Below are 15594 nucleotides of genomic sequence, written 5' to 3'. Positions count from 1 at the left end.
GCCGACCCCGCGCTCCGCCTGCGCACCGCCGACTCGGGAACTCGTCTGGGATTTTCCTGCAAACGCGTTTTGTCTCTTTGCAGAGGCAGCTTTAAACTTTCTTTTCAAACTGTTAATTAGATACACTGTACTTTGCTCATGTTCCGTGCGGGCGAATGGGAGTGCGAGGCTGGAAAGGCTTGTGACTCAAGGCTTAGTTATTCGGGAGGTGCAGAACATCTTTGCGTGCCGCGTCCAGATGGGCTGTACCTGTAATTTGTTACTTTGCCTTCTCCGAGACTTCGTCGGTCTTCGTGACACCGGGAGGCAGAAGGGATCTGTAACAGTTTGGGTCCTTTCAGGGTTAACCAGATAGTCGGTTGAATGTACCGGAGGAAGGAGGAAGTGTAAGTTTATCGCCTCTCTGAAATCTGATGGAAAATAGCATTGGTTTTGTCCACGAGTTACGACACTATGGTCCTGTCCCTATCGCTGAGCTCATCATCAAATGATAACTTGCTCGTGAGGGAACTTATGCTTTTGTAAAGAAGGCTGTTAGCTTGAATGTGATGATTAGCGTATTGAACACCAGAGGGAACTCTGAATAGGTAATTCATTCGAGGGATATATATGCTTATTTTACTGTTTATGTTCTCATTACAATGGAATCTAGGAGGAAGCAAAGGTTGGTAAGTAATAGGCTGCTGGTATGTACCTAGGATTGACTTCATTTTTCTTTGCAGTTCTTTTCAGAAGACATCAACCCTAAATTTGGGCTGAAAAATCTCTTTTTTTTTTGTTTTTTCCCCCAAAGCTTGACATATTCAACTGGTCTTGCAGGAGCAGGGTTGTGTACCATGCTGTAGGCAAATCAGTTGGGAGACCTGATCACTGTTTGCTAGGGAGTGAGATTATACATGCATGTTGGGCTGACGCTTAATGCTCCGCCTGCCTCTCAGATTGTGAGACAGATCCAGCACACTTGGGTACGGGGGCTGCCGCCTGCAATCGATATGCCAGAATAGAACATGCTTCCAGCCAAAACAAAAGGAAGGAAGTCTACTTCCATGCCTAGCATGGCTTGTCCTCCTTACCTAGAATACTTGTGGATCTAAAGCCTAGCCTGATTGCTGTGAAGTAGAAAATAGTCTTTCTTAAAATATATGACTTAAACGAATACAGAAAGTAAATGGTGTCAGTGTTTGGGAAAGGAGTTTGCATGGTGGCTTCTGGTACCGAAAGCTGTTTAAATAATCTGAGATTATTGTAAAAAGCTAGGGTCAACCCATCAAAATGTGATACTGTATTTTGTAGTAACATGAACCCCCAAAATGTGCAACGGAAGCTTTGGATGCTCGTGATAGTCTGTTACAACAGTGTTGATAACCAGGCTTCTTTGATACTCCTGGACTGTCAACGACATGGGAAGCATAGCACAGTAAATACACTTGTGACTCTGACTTATGCTCCAGAAGCTGACACATTCAGCTGTTCATCCTGTCCCTTTGCCAGAGGTTACTCTGCCATTCAGGTTGTTTTCTGTTGAACTTTGAATCTGACAGAGTTTACAGACAGGCATATGAATGTAAACTGTATTTTATGGCTGTTCATATTAGTGCGTGATGTTGTGAAGTCTGATAGCATGGATCTCCTTTATATCTCTCTGTTGTGACAGAGGGGCAAGGCAAACAGTTGGGGTCAGCTGAATCGAGCTGCAGTTGTGAACCATAGCCCATAAGCACCTACATTCTTTTGGAATGGTAGACGTGAGTCCAGTGAGCTACCTTGTACCAGGACTTGGTGGGCAGTGGCAGCAGCGAGGCAGCTCTGCACAAGGATTGGTAGTTTGGTCACAGCACACAGGGTTCTGGGTTTCAGAAGGATGTAATAGACGGTGCACCTGAACAGCCCTCTCTTCTTCTCCTCCTTTGTCCATTCTAGGAATTAGAAAGTGATCCACGTGTTTTGTTCTTTTATCTAAGTCTTGCTTTGTTCATCTGACTTGAAGACTTGTTACGTAAAATATCCTCACTAAGGGCACAGCCTTATTCTGCCTGAATTTTCTATGGATGATGTTGGAAGTTGGATAAAGGCTTTGTAAAGCTTTACAAAACTGGGAGTTGTTTGCCTTGTTTGCAGAAGCTCACTAAGGACAAATTATATTTTGAAGGGAGGCCTCTTCATGAATGCCTATTAAGAACAAAAATGTCCCACTTGTTTCTAACGGGTTTACATTCTGTCTCAGATTTGAGAAAATGGTTTGCACATTTATTTATTTTTTTGAAGATGTAATACTAAGCATTTGTAGTTTTGTAATGGCTATCATTTGGAAATTTTCATATACTTTTAAATTATTTATTGTATGAAGCACTGAATGAAGATATTTGTTACACTAGTGTCACATTCAGAATATTGAATTACAATTGTAAAATTAAGGTAACAAGCTTAAATTGGGGCTTGCAACTTTAAGCTCTTGCCAGCAAGCAGTTAATGGAAACATTAACTGCTAGAAAAGTAATTGCTACCGTTCTTTTACTGTCATTTTGTTCTCACTCTCCTCCAGTCAGCCTGTTCCACAGAGATATCATGAATATTCACCGAAATAGCTTGGCATTGTCACTTATGCAATTTCTCATCAGATTCAATGTGTTGATGAGCTAATGTGCACTTGATTAAATGTACTTGATTTATGCAAACAAAAACTCTGGGTGCTTCTTGAAGTAAAGTTAGCACCTGCACAGCTATTAGTGAGATGAGAGTCTAAATAATTAAGATGGAACTAAGTAAACAAACAACCTCGATGTGGTATTCCTCCTACTTCTTCACCTTTATCTTTTTGTTCAACTCAGTAGTGGTTATTTATTTTGGCTTTTCTTGCAGGTTTTCTTATGAACCATAGGAAATTGTAAGGCTCAGCTTATAGTGGAGTGTCTATTTAAATGGCTAATACCAGGAAAAAAAAACCCAAACAAACAAGAAAAAGAGTATTATTAGCTGTAATAAGGCTGGGGTAACTAGGATTAGTGGAGTATTACTTAAAGAGTTTTGTTTAAGTATGAGTCTAACTTGCATTTGACATTGGTCAGTTAATCCTTGTTGAAAATAAAATCACATAGCCTGAGTAAGTCATTGAGGGGGTGTCTGTTATAACAAAAGCCAGAATTTGGATAGTAGGTGGTTTAGCCTCTTACTTTTTAATTGATTGAACACATGTAGAAATAAGGAGTTGAAAATAGACATTTTATTTGACCATCAGTGGCTTAATGGTACAAAAAGCTCTCTAACTCTCCATAAAACTGCTCAAATCTGGCTACAAAGAGGCCATGGAGTCCTTGCCCCTGGAGGAAGCAGAGGACAGATGGAGGAGGGAGAGGACACATGCTTGCCCAAGCCCTGGAGCAACCAGACAAACCAGAAAGCTGTTCAGGGTATCTTCTGGACCTGGGGCTTACTTTCTTTAGGCAGATAGTAATTTAGTTGTCTGTTAAAATCAAGTATTTCTGTTTCTGTCTCTGCAGTTGAACCTCTGAAATACATAACTTTTGGATCTCTCTGAGTTTCCATCTCAGGTGTTTGAGGAAAGAATTACTTGTTGTCATAATGTCTAAAAGTGTCTGTGCTTAATAAAGGTTACTAATGATTATTTAAAAATCTTGGAGTCAACGTGATGGTCAGCCCATGCTCAACTGCTCAGCCTAACACCACCATAACATGGGACAGAGTTTGCCCCCAGGAATGTGTCAGCAGAGCTGTGGTCACCAGCCACGTGCTTGTTGGGACGCTTGGTTTCTCTTTGGAATTCAGCTTCTGGGAGCTGGCGCCAGCACGGATTGATGATTAGCACCATGACGAGTTCCCCAGGCTTGTCAGCCTCAGCACTCATCAGTGGACAGAGTGCACCTGGCACCTGAAACACTGTGGACCTTGCTCCACCTTTGTAGTTAGATTCCAAGTTTCTGCCTTTATAGCTTCACTTTTGACATGCCCTGGTCAAAAAGCTTTGCAATCCTGAAAACAAGTGAATTTAGTAGTTTTGATTTATTCAATCAAAGTGTGTCTTCAAGAAGTTAGTTATCCAATTAAAACCTTATTTCTAGTGTTTCACCTGTTCTCTTGTTAACTGGCATCACTAGTTTAATGTCCACGAGTAAAAAGTGAAGGCAGCCAGTCTTACTGACTTACCTCTGTGCCCAGCAAGATCATGGAACAGATCCTCCTGGGAGTTATGTGAAAGCATATGGAAAAGAAGGAGGTGGTTTGTGACAGGCAAAATGGCTTCAACATGGGCAAACTGTGCCTGACAAATTTGATGGTCTTCTATGGCCTGTGTTGATGGATAGTGTTGATGGATAAAGGAAGAGCAACCAATGTCATCTACATAGACTTGTGCAAAGTGTTTGACATTGTCCCATATGGTATAGTTGTCTAAACTGGAGAGACATGGATTTGATAGATGGACCACTCAGTGGATAAGGAATTGGCTGGATGTTGTACTTAGAGTTGTACTTAGAGTTGCAGTGAATTGTTGCAGTGGGGATACTGCAACATGCATATATCAAACCAGGCGTCCCGTGGAAAGGAAATATATATGGACAGACAGATTCTTGATAGCTGTTTCAGAGATGTTTATTTCTCCAGCCGCATGGCCGGAGCTCTGCCCAGGAACTGTTCCAGTCACGGGACCAAGGGTCCTTCTGCCCGCGCAGGGAACACAAACCAACCAATGGGAACGAGGCTGAGCAGGGGCAGGGAAACCCCGTGTCTGTGCCCTCAGGGCCCCTCTGCCAGGGCTACACGGCAGGGGAGGGACCCCAACAGTGAATGGAATGATGTCCAAGTGGAGACCAGTGACAAGTGATGTTCCTCAGCTATTGAAACCAGCACTTTTTAACATCTTTGTTGGCAACTTGGACAGTGGGATTGAGTGCACCCTCAGCAAGTTTGCCAGTGACACCAAGCTGTGTGGTGCAGTTGACATGCCTGGAGGGAAGCAATGACATCCTGAGGAACCTGGACAGGCTTGAGAGGTGGGCCTGTGCAAACCTCATGAAGATCAAAAAAGCCAAGTGCAGGGTCCTGCACCTGGGTAGGGGAAATCCCAAGCACAAATACAGGCTGGGCAGAGAATGAATTGAGAGCAGCCCTGAGGAGAACCTGGGGGCTGTTGGTTAACAAGAAAGTCAACATGACTCAACAATGCACACTCACAGCCCAGAAAGCCAGCTGTATTCTGGGCTGCATCAAAGAAGCATGGGCAGCAGGTTGACAGCAACATAAGGTTGTGGAACTCTTGGAGCTAGTCCAGAGGAGGGTCATGAAGATGATGAGTGGGCTGAAGCAACCCTCCTATGAAGGCAGGCTGAGAGGGTTAGGGTTGTTCTGCCTGGAAAAGAGAAGGCTTCGGAATGGTCTAACTGGCTTTCCAGTACCTGAAGGGAACTTACAGGAAAGATAGGGCAAGACTATTTACAAAAGCATGTAGTGAAAGGACAAGGGGGTATGGGTTAAAATTGAAAGAGAGTAGGTTAGATTAGATATTCAGAAAAAATTCTTTAGTGTGAAGGTGGTGAGGCACTGGAGCATGTTGCCCAGGGAAGTTGTGAGTGCCCCATCCCTGGACATGTTCAAGGCCAGGTTGGATGGGGCTTTGAGCAACCTGGTCTAGTGGAAGGTATGCAGGTGTGCTAGAATGAGATGATCTTTGAAGTCCCTTTCAACCCAAACCTTTCTATGATTCTATGATTTACATAATTTGCAGTGAATGGCTTTAGTATTAACAATTACAGTTTTCTTTATGTTGCAGATGTCATTCTTTCTGTCTTTGTTTTTTAAAAGCCTTCTCAATCCTACAATAACCCAGGAAGCTGTAGAAAAACTTTGCCCCTAAGTTGTCCTAATTCTGGACCTTCAAGTAGACCCATCAGAACCACTCTTCCAGATTAGGTACATGGGAGCTGCCTGTGAACAACATGATTTTAAATAAAAATCCATGAGATGTTTGGCACTTAAACTAAATTGTTCCAGAACTTACATTTTTATAACCAGGTATGTTCATAGTAATTGCCGAACAGACCTGACTAGCATATTTCTAGTTAAACTGGATTAGGTCTGCTTGTTGACTTGGATTGAAGGAAGCTCTCATAAACCTAACGCTAATCTTGCTGTATGTAGAGGAATTATTAATGTGATAGCTCTGTGTCTCAGAGAAGGGATGCAGAAGGCTTAATGTTCTGTCTATACTTACTGACTGCGTTTTAAATATGTAAAAATTTGAGGAGGGAACTCCTCACATCTTTTTCCCCAGGGCTCTTGTTTATCTTCTAGATAGTTTGAGAAGAGATAGTATCTCTTTCTGATGTCTAAGAGCTGTATATAAAGAAGATCTAGCTCTTACATTTACTATTGGCATTACTGTTTAGAATTTATGAAGGACCAGTTTTTTAACCAGTGTTTGCCCTGTAGGAAAATAGTTATTGGTCAAATGTATTCAACCATAGGGAGAAAGCAGAGGGCAGAAAATATAAACCACATTGATCTGGTAAAAAGGGTGCAATTGAAATATAAGGTAAGGTTTAGTATCCTGAATCAGGACAAGTTAGTAATCTTTTGCTGGGGTTTAAACTAGGCATGCAAAGCAAATAAAAGCTTCTTCTTTCCTGAAGATACATGGCACTTGGAATCATTAATAGTAGTAGGGTATGATTTCCTTCAGCTTGTATTAGTTAGTTTCCCTTTAATGGATCTGATTATGCTCATTGCAGCTGAAAGTCTAAAATATGCAACATCTCTCTTAAATATATCAGAAGAACATTAATTTGTCCTTCCGTAGTGTGTTGTCAACAGCGTGTGTTGAACTTACATGCTATGTTCATTTAATCAGTGTGAGACGAATTGGTATAAACCTAATGTTGGGCCTGTTGAATAGTAAGGCAATGAAAGCAGTAGTCTGACCTCTTCTATTTACAGTCTTGTGTGATTAAGTAGTTTAAAGCTGTGAAGAGTTTTTCTGTGCAGATTTGGCACTCATCAGCAGCAGCTAGACCTTTTCCCTCATGAACTGAGTAAATTCTCACATAAACTGCAGTTGTGGTTATGATGTGTGCACATCTCCCATATGGGTGTAAGTTACAAATCTAAAAAAACAACTGAGGATATTTTTTTTCCCCCACATATGTCAAATGGCAATGGTTTTGTCTGAAAGGCCTTTTACACAGGCAGGAAGTGTCTTTGCAAGTGCTTTTAAAAAGTTTTTCAAGAGTCAGTAACTCTGCAGCCACGAAGCTGGCTTCATGACTTGGATTATGCATGTGCTGTGTGGTCCAGGTGTTGTCACCTTCTGCCTACCCAAGCTGTTGAGATGAAAAACCAAAAGACTTCATTTGCCTTGGCAATCCTGAGTGCTAAGTGGTGGAATGAGTTTATGTATTAGTAGATTGGATAAAACTCCAGAGAGGTGATGTCTCTGTTTATTAACAGATGGCTTCTTGGTTTGACATTTAACTGGGGGAAGATCTGGAAGCATTTCACAGTCCATTGTGCGTTTAATTTGTTGTTCGGTAGCATTGATGAAAATGGAGGGCAATATCCTTGTGGGGTTTTTTAAATTATTTGATTGAGGGGTTTTTCTTTGGTTTGGGGTTTTGTCTGGTGTTTTTTGAGGTTGTCACCTAGAGTTTAGGGTCAGCAGAGCTGTCAATTCCCACAGTTCTTTGAACATCTCACTTGGCTATTACTCATGAGCCAAACAAATTCTTGGACTAAAGTATACCTTATCTTGAAAATTCCAAGAAAAAAAGAATCGATCTTTAAGAATGTTGTTCCTATTTGGTTTTGCTGTTTCAGAATTGCATCTTGTTTCTAACAAGAGCCTTCTATGCTTTTGAATTGCATCTGTTCATCCCTTTTAAGTTTTCCTGTGGCTGTATTAAGGACTTTTTGTTGCTGGTAATTTTTTTTCCCCTTAAAGATGATCAAGTAAGCTGTCAGTTGTCTGGGTGGCTTATCAGAAGGAACTGAATCTTTAAATCTGATTATACATAACGCTTTCCCGCCCTTGTTTTTGCAGCTCCACACTGCCTGTTCTATAATTTTCAACATCTATTTTTGAGCATCAGCCATGGAACTGGGCACAGTATTTCAGTGTTGCTCTTTACCGATGCATGCCCCATGCTACCCCATTCAGTATTTCCATTCACTCTCATGTCTTGAGCCCAGGAGCCACATTAGCCCTTCCAATAACAACAGAAGCTCTGAACTTGATTCTTGGCTGTGAGGCTGTGTTGACCTCACCCATTTTGCTTTTCTTGCTTCAGAGGTCATGGTCCTCTGATTTGCAAACCTTACCTGCAAGCCCTTGTTACTGAATATATATTTCTGCATGCCGACATGTTAAGATTGTTTTGGTTGGAATGAGTACAACTTGACAAGTAATTGTGTTAACTCTGTGATTTGCTTTCTGTTTTATTTCTCATGCTACTAAACCATGTAGTCTGTTAATTTTACCATCAAGGACTTGCTTATTTCCAGGTAGCTAATAAAACACTTAGGTAATGTAAAGCATAATTCCAGTAATTTTGAACTGCAAAAGAAGCATTACAGTTGCATGGTGATGTTATTCACTAATGACAGCTTTTTTGAGATTTTTAAGTTAACTAATTTTTATGTATTTGTCCTATATGTTTTGATATCCTGTTTTAAAAATCCCAATGATTTGATATTCGTTGCTTATGTCACATCTTTAAGCCTTCAATTGCTGTATGTGATACAAAATCAATAGATTTCACCGTCCTTCTTCTTACCCCTTTTGCATTTATAAAGATGAAAATGAGGGACTTTCTACAACGTCTTGAGATGCCAGCTCCAAAACAATTCCTTGCTTAGGATGCCCATAGACCCCCTGAGCAAGCTTGTTATGTTTGATTGTGCATATTGCCTAGTCCCTTGTCTTATGTGTTCTCTGAAGCATCTGTTCTGTGTCTCTTCCAGCAGGAGCAAGTACACGTCAAAAGGCACTTCATCCCGGCCGCTATTTGCACAGGAGCCTGAGCCCCAAGAAGTCCGTTTCACTAGCAACACTTGTGCTGCTCAGGTGGGCTAAGAACTCATTTAGATTGAGGGTTTTGTTTGAACCTCCATTTCTTCTTCCAAAGTGTTGTGCTGCTTGCTTGAGAAGGAGGAGTTTCTTGTATAGAGCCTTGCAGTGCAGTTGGTTTGGCGTACCGAGACGAGAGATAAATGTGTGGGATAAATGTGCTTTAGGGTTTAGGTTTAAATATTACAGCCTCAAATTTAGTGTAATAATCTGACATGAAAATGTACTCACTTTTTGTAATTGTCCTGGATACTGTCTGATTCAACAGTGATTTTTACGTGGAGTTTTGTATCTCCTGGACCTGTAGTGTAAAAGGGCGTTAAGCAACTTGTGGGCGTGAATCATCTCCAGGTTATCTTAGCTATCAAAACATAGTATCTCAATTGCTCAGAGTAACACTTTCCACTTCACTTTTGCAATCTGTGTTGCTTGTTGCCACTGTTCAAATTTAAATGCCGATTTACTTTTCCCAGTTGTAGCAATTAGTTATTCTCTTTTAATTTTGATCCTGATGCCTGTAAAATGAGTAAATGTAAACAGCATTCTTGAAACTAAACTCTTCATTCTGTTTTCTCCTACTGATAATTTGAAGAGGCAGACTGTGTTTTCTGTTGTCTGTGGCTTAATTAATCTACTTGAATTATACTTGAACAGGAACCGTGATATCAGAAGAGGGTTTAGCAACCTCGAAGTTAGGAGCTCATGAATGAGGCAGCACTGAAGAGTTACTTTTTGTTATTACTTATCTTGTTGGAAAAAGAAGGTATTTGTAAACTCGTGGCCAGAAATGGTTACATACTTGCTTCCTTTCCCTCCCTCTCAGAGACTTTTCTATTTTCTCAGACCTTTCATACATGGTAACTTGGCATGGATAGACAGGTCTCTGTCCCAAACTGAGATGTTCCAACACCATGCTAATAATTCAGTGGCATCAGTCAGATGAAACTGGCATATTTACTGGAATACCAGAAGTCTGGGCTGCTTTGTGTGTAGGTTTGGTGTCCAGAGTGCCATCTATGCAATCCACTGTGTGCACTGGGGTCCTGTAGGTTTCTTGACTAGTGACTTCAGCATGGTGGTTTTGTTTCTGTCTTGAGCAAGTAATTTAATTCCTCTGTGATTTTGTGGTGTGTTTTGTTTTGTTTGGGGGGTGGTGGTGGTGGTGTTGGTTGTTGTTGCTATTTTTTTTTCCATTGCTTTGCTTTGGGGAATTTTGGGAAATCTGTAGATGAAAAGTACAATTTGGTGGTATTTTTGTCATGTATAAGTAGGGCAAGTAAATGCTGCAGCATTCCTTCTTGACCAGAAAGGGTGGGGACCTGCTAATTCTCTTAAGTTATCACATGTTGCCACCCCAAAAGCCCCTATGCAAAAGCAGACCTTGCGGCCCCAGATTTCCTGGCTTGAACAAAGACTCCTACAAAGCACTTTCACATCGTGCTCTCTGTATCCATGAGATGACTTGGCACAGGAGGGAGCATTTTTGTTCCAAGTGGGTTAGCAGCATGCACAGACCATCATTCAGTGATATAAAATCTTCAGTGGCAGCTCTGCTGTAAGCAGTTCCTGCCATCACTGGCCAGTACCTGCTTGGTTGTTCTACCATGACTATTTTGTGGAGCTGTGCTGTGGACTGGACAGGAGAGCGTTAGACTGTATTTTATGAGGTTGTTACATGACTTTGAAAAAAAGTATTTAGAAGTTTTCCTTCATCTCTGCTGTGTTTCACAGCATAGCCCTGCAAACACATCATAATTTGCAATATTGGACTGAGAAGCTGGAAGGCAACCCCCACACCCTGCCCCATAAAAAAAGAAAAAAGAGGATTCAAGTCCTGCTTAAAGTAATTTTGTTGCCAAGTTCTTTGTGTTATCAAGCCCCGCCTGTGTCTGTAGTTCTCTTCCCTTCCTGCCGGTCCCATCCTGGGTGGCCCTATTAGTCAGGGAAGAGGAGGCTTTTGCAAGCAGAGTTAGGGTGTTGAGTTTGTACTTTCAATAGCGGCCGTGCTCTTCAGTAGCTGTTCTTTCATTTGGAATAATATGAGATAGCTTTAAACTAAATACAGCCCTTTTACATAGATCTGGCTAGTGCCTTTATTGTCTCTGGGTGCTCTAAATATCGTGTCCATGTGCACTTTGTGAGGGAGCTTTTTTGGTATCTGTTGGTTTTCTTTCTCAGCTGATGACCTACAGTGCACTGCTAGCACTCTCCTGCAGCATTAACCATGCACAGAGTCACTTCCTTTTCCCTCTTACCTCAATTTAAAAGACTTTGCTCTTGAATCTTGTAAACGGGGTGATAATTTCAAAGCAAACAACTTCCAGTCCTTTCTTGCCAACTTTTGCCCACAAGGTATGCGAAGTAAACAGAGCAGTTAGGAAATTAGTTATGTGCTTTCCCTCCTACTGCAAGGCATCCCAGGATGGTTCCTAGCCCTTTAAGTAATGAATAAAGGGAGAGATGTTGAACTGGTATGCCCAAGTTGCATTTTAATGTATGGAGCCATTGCACAGATCATTCATATTTTACAAGCTTTAGGAAAACCTTGTAAAATGTTAGGCTTTAAAAAAACTCTACTATTCATATATTGAACATAAAAGGGTTTTATTTCTTGCAGCAAAGAAAGAAAACCAAAATACTTAGGATGGGCTAAAAAAATACAGACAATTTTCTTCACATGTAAAAAAATAACTTTGAAGCAGACTTTACCTAAATACAAGGAAGACTCTTACCTCTGATAGGTTTTTTGAGGGAGCTTAGAAAATTTTCCAGTGCCACCATGATGTTTATAGGTTTGATTTGGAAACTGAGAGTGTGAATGCTGTAATGGTGGGTATGCAGCAGTTACAGGGTACAATACCTATAACAGGATATGCAGATGCCATTTTGGTGTATTTATTAAAAAGAGACAAGTCTAGGCAGCTATTAAAAAATGGGACTTTGAAAAAGTTGACAAATAAATGGTTAATGCTTAATATATTTAGCTCCAGCCTAGGTATTGAACAATCTTTACTAATTGAGCTGTAGGAAAATTTGTTAAATGTGAAAACTAGACTTAAGGTTATCGACTGTGAGGTTTAGCTACAAGGTAATGGTGGGACTGTAAAGGGGAAAAACCATTATGTGGTCTCCTCCAAATGAGATAGGGCATGTCCCGAGAGTACAAGGCCTGCAGGAATTCAAATCAACAGTCGAGTTTTAATCTGAGGCCATGAGTACAAACACAACTTCAATTTTATGCTCATGCATGTGGCAGCACAAGCAGGAAGCTGGAGCTCTCCTGGTCCCAAAAGAATATCCTTCATTATCAATTTTACTCCCTTGGCATTCCTCAAAGGTCAGTATTGTAGTAGCCCATAGTGGTGCTCCTTCACACATTTCTATCCACTTCATAAAAATAGCACTATGCATGGAGTGTACTCTACTCCTTTTCAGAAACAGGATCTTGGTTAAAAAAATTATGTAAAATTGAATGTATTATATACAACATATATAATGTATTTTATAGTTACAGTCAATGGTTTTTAAAGGAAAGTATGCTCTGTCCTATGGAAACTTTCTCTTCATGTTTCTCAGCTGAAGGTTACGAAATTTGCTGAAGATGAGGGGTTTTTTTATAGAAATTCCTTGAGTTCTATAAATGTTAATTCAAAACACCTGAAAGAATGTAACATATCTGTCTTCTGGAGTATTTCATATGTACTTGTGCCAAAAGCAGAGCAGCAAACTCAGCTGCATGGGCCCAGTTTGGCTGTATTTGTAGTCCCTAGAATATATAAGAAGATTTTTTTTTAATATGGATTTAATGCTAAGCTCTTATATTTACTGGAGGAAGAGGAAATATTACAATTTGAGTAAATTTTTTTTAGTAATTTATATATATTAGCCACAAGGTAAGGATAATATGTTCCTGGAATAATTTCTTTTTAAATAGCTGTGATTCAATGCAGCATGAACTCAAATATCCCAAATGACACATTTTGCTCTTTAGTTCAAATAAACCTTACCTCAATTGACATATAGATTTATTTTCCTGAGTGAAATTATGAATACCCTCTTTACAAACCAAAGCGGGAGAAGGTGTTGAATTAGCTTTTGCTTCATGTAGCCCCTTTAAAGCAGCCATTGCTTTATAAGATTTGATTCAGCATCTGCGTTTTACCTGTGAATCCTTAATGAGGTTAAAGCTGTCCAGGTAATACAATTACAAATGTGATGCAAACTGTACCAAAGCCAGGAGATTGTCAGACCAGAAGCTTTGTGTATGAACTACAAATCATCAGAATAACCTTCTCTTCATTACATACCCATTCCCATTCTCTGCCCATCTCCTGCGGAAGAAAAAGCAACAGTAGTCAGTGGGAGAGACTGTACCTGCCTGGCTCTACTTGGTGCAAAGATCGGCATACAAGATAGGACTCTAGATTTTTTAATTTTTGTCATTGCATGGCTGTTTGAATGGCTTTCCTCTTGCTCCGTGGACAGACAGAAGGCATTGTCTTATCTACGTCTCTGTTGCTGTAACAATAGCCTTGCTTTTTCTTCAGACTGTGCATGTTAAGTACAGTGGGGATAGTACAGTTTCCATCTTTTTGTCTGGAGAAACCTGGCAACAGATTGCTGAGTGATGGTAAGGTTGACTAATGGGAGCAGTCCTTGTAGTAGCTTCATATTATTTGGCTGTTTGAAGAGGAGATAAAAAAACTTGGTGTCATCTAAATTAGGTTTTATCTTTGTGGTGTGACGCTGCACATGTGAAAGTTTGAGAATGCTGGAATATTTTTCTTGTTTCTAACTTTAGCTATAAATATCTATGGCCTACTTAAATAAGAATAACCTGTGTACTTCAAAATGAATAGCAGATTACAAGAAAGTCAGATTGCTTTCTTCAAGTAAGCAGTTGTGAAACACAAAACATTCAGAAAAGGTGAATTAACTGAAGGTGTGGAGATGGAGTACACTGAACCTCAAGCTACCTGCAGGGCACTCTTGAGAGAGAAATTGACTTTTTACTCTGTGAAGATGGCAGAAGCATCATGCTGACTCGTCTTCCCACTTGGGAGTTGTTCTTCAGTGGAGAGGTCTATCATTAGATGTCTTTCAGGAAATGAGGTGGCTACCATTTTACAGGAGAGCAAAGTGAAAGATGGGTCTATTACTTACTTGCCCAGGAACAGAACTGCAGATTTATTCCCCAGGCCTGCATATCCAGGAGTAAAAATCATGTGTCCAAATTACTTTGTTCAGAGACCCTCCAGGGTCTCCTTCTGCAGAGTGATGCTCACATGGTGTTTTGGATCTATTTTGTACATAAATTGTATAAATTCAACTAATAAGATCACACATGTTATACAGAGTGCATATTTACGCAAGAAAATTGAACTGTGAATCTGTACTACTGGGTACAGTTAAAATAAAGTATTACCACATCAGTCATGAGCAGAGACATGTGAAGGAAATCCTTTGCTAGCATTCCTAGGGAATGCTGCAAATGCTTCACTGTTCCTGGAGTGCAAAATCATTCCTCCCTCCTAAAGAGCATCCTAATGCTTTTAATATTGACCTGGAGATTAAAAAAGCCCCAACAACTAAGTGTACAGCTTGAATCCTATTACTGTATTGAATAGCTATTAATATGGCTGCTGCGGGAGATGGGGCAGGAAAGGAAGCATGGCTGCCTAGAGCTGCAAACATAATAGCTTCTGAAGTTTTAAAATGCTCCTTCTGCCCCCTCCCACGTGCATGCTACCTGCCATCCGATGTTTGTATTTTATATGTTGATTTGGGGAAAGATTTGTTTTGACACTACAGCACAGCTTGAGGAACTGGCTGTACAGAATATTAATATCTGATCTTATTTCATTAATATCAATTTCAGGCCTGCATTCCAGAGGGGTTAATATTAAGCTGGTTTTAATCACAGCAATATTTTCCAGATTCCTAGGCAAAATGCACCAGCTGGTTTGCACTAAATTTTACAGTGCAGGAGACAAGAACCAGGTGTCCTCATGGGAAGGGAATGTGGCCGTGTAAGTCCTGGAAGCATGGGGAGGTTTCAAGCACTGGGCAGGATGTCTTGCTTTCACAGTGAGGTCTAGGAAGGGCAGTGCTGAAAACCAGAGGGACATCTAGTCTTGGCTGTGCTCTCACCTTGGTTTCCGATGTTGCTGCTCACCTCAGGCTCTTTGCTCTGATCCCACCTTAGCTCTCTTTTTGACTTATGTTTCTCTCTTATTGCGAGTGACAAGCTTTCAGGAAGGCTGTGTTTCTGGGCTGGCTTGTGCCTGTCCACTCCACTCCCTCCATCCCATCTAAAGCAGAAATGGTTGTGCAACCACTTGCTGGAAGTTGGAGGATACATTGCAATGCCTGATCTCCTGTGAAACTACCAAATGAGGTCATTAGACATTAATTTTTTTTTTTTTACACAATTCATATATGGAGCCCTGGAAGAAGTGAATCAACCATAGCTTCCTTTTTTTCTCCACTTTTTTCCACCACATAAAATGGCATAATTAAATAGC

General features: G+C 40.7%; 1 protein-coding gene across 4 annotated transcripts in view; it reads left to right on the top strand.

Moving 5' to 3' along the window:
* Window positions 1–15594, top strand: part of PLXNB2 (plexin B2) — a 254318-nt gene that overhangs the window by 886 nt on the left and 237838 nt on the right. For 3 of the 4 annotated variants that reach the window (XM_008642550.2, XM_017745957.1, XM_017745958.1), the window contains exon 2: window positions 8965–9067. The gene's annotated coding sequence lies outside the window, so the exon portion shown is untranslated. The remainder of the gene's footprint in view (window positions 1–8964; window positions 9068–15594) is intronic. The other variant, XM_017745959.1, reaches the window with a different exon arrangement.

Source organism: Corvus brachyrhynchos, unplaced genomic scaffold, assembly GCF_000691975.1.
Source record: "Corvus brachyrhynchos isolate BGI_N302 unplaced genomic scaffold, ASM69197v1 scaffold239, whole genome shotgun sequence".
In the NCBI taxonomy this organism is placed as follows: domain Eukaryota; kingdom Metazoa; phylum Chordata; class Aves; order Passeriformes; family Corvidae; genus Corvus; species Corvus brachyrhynchos.
Note: the sequence above shows the minus strand (reverse complement) of the source record. Positions and strands in the feature narration are given on the sequence as shown.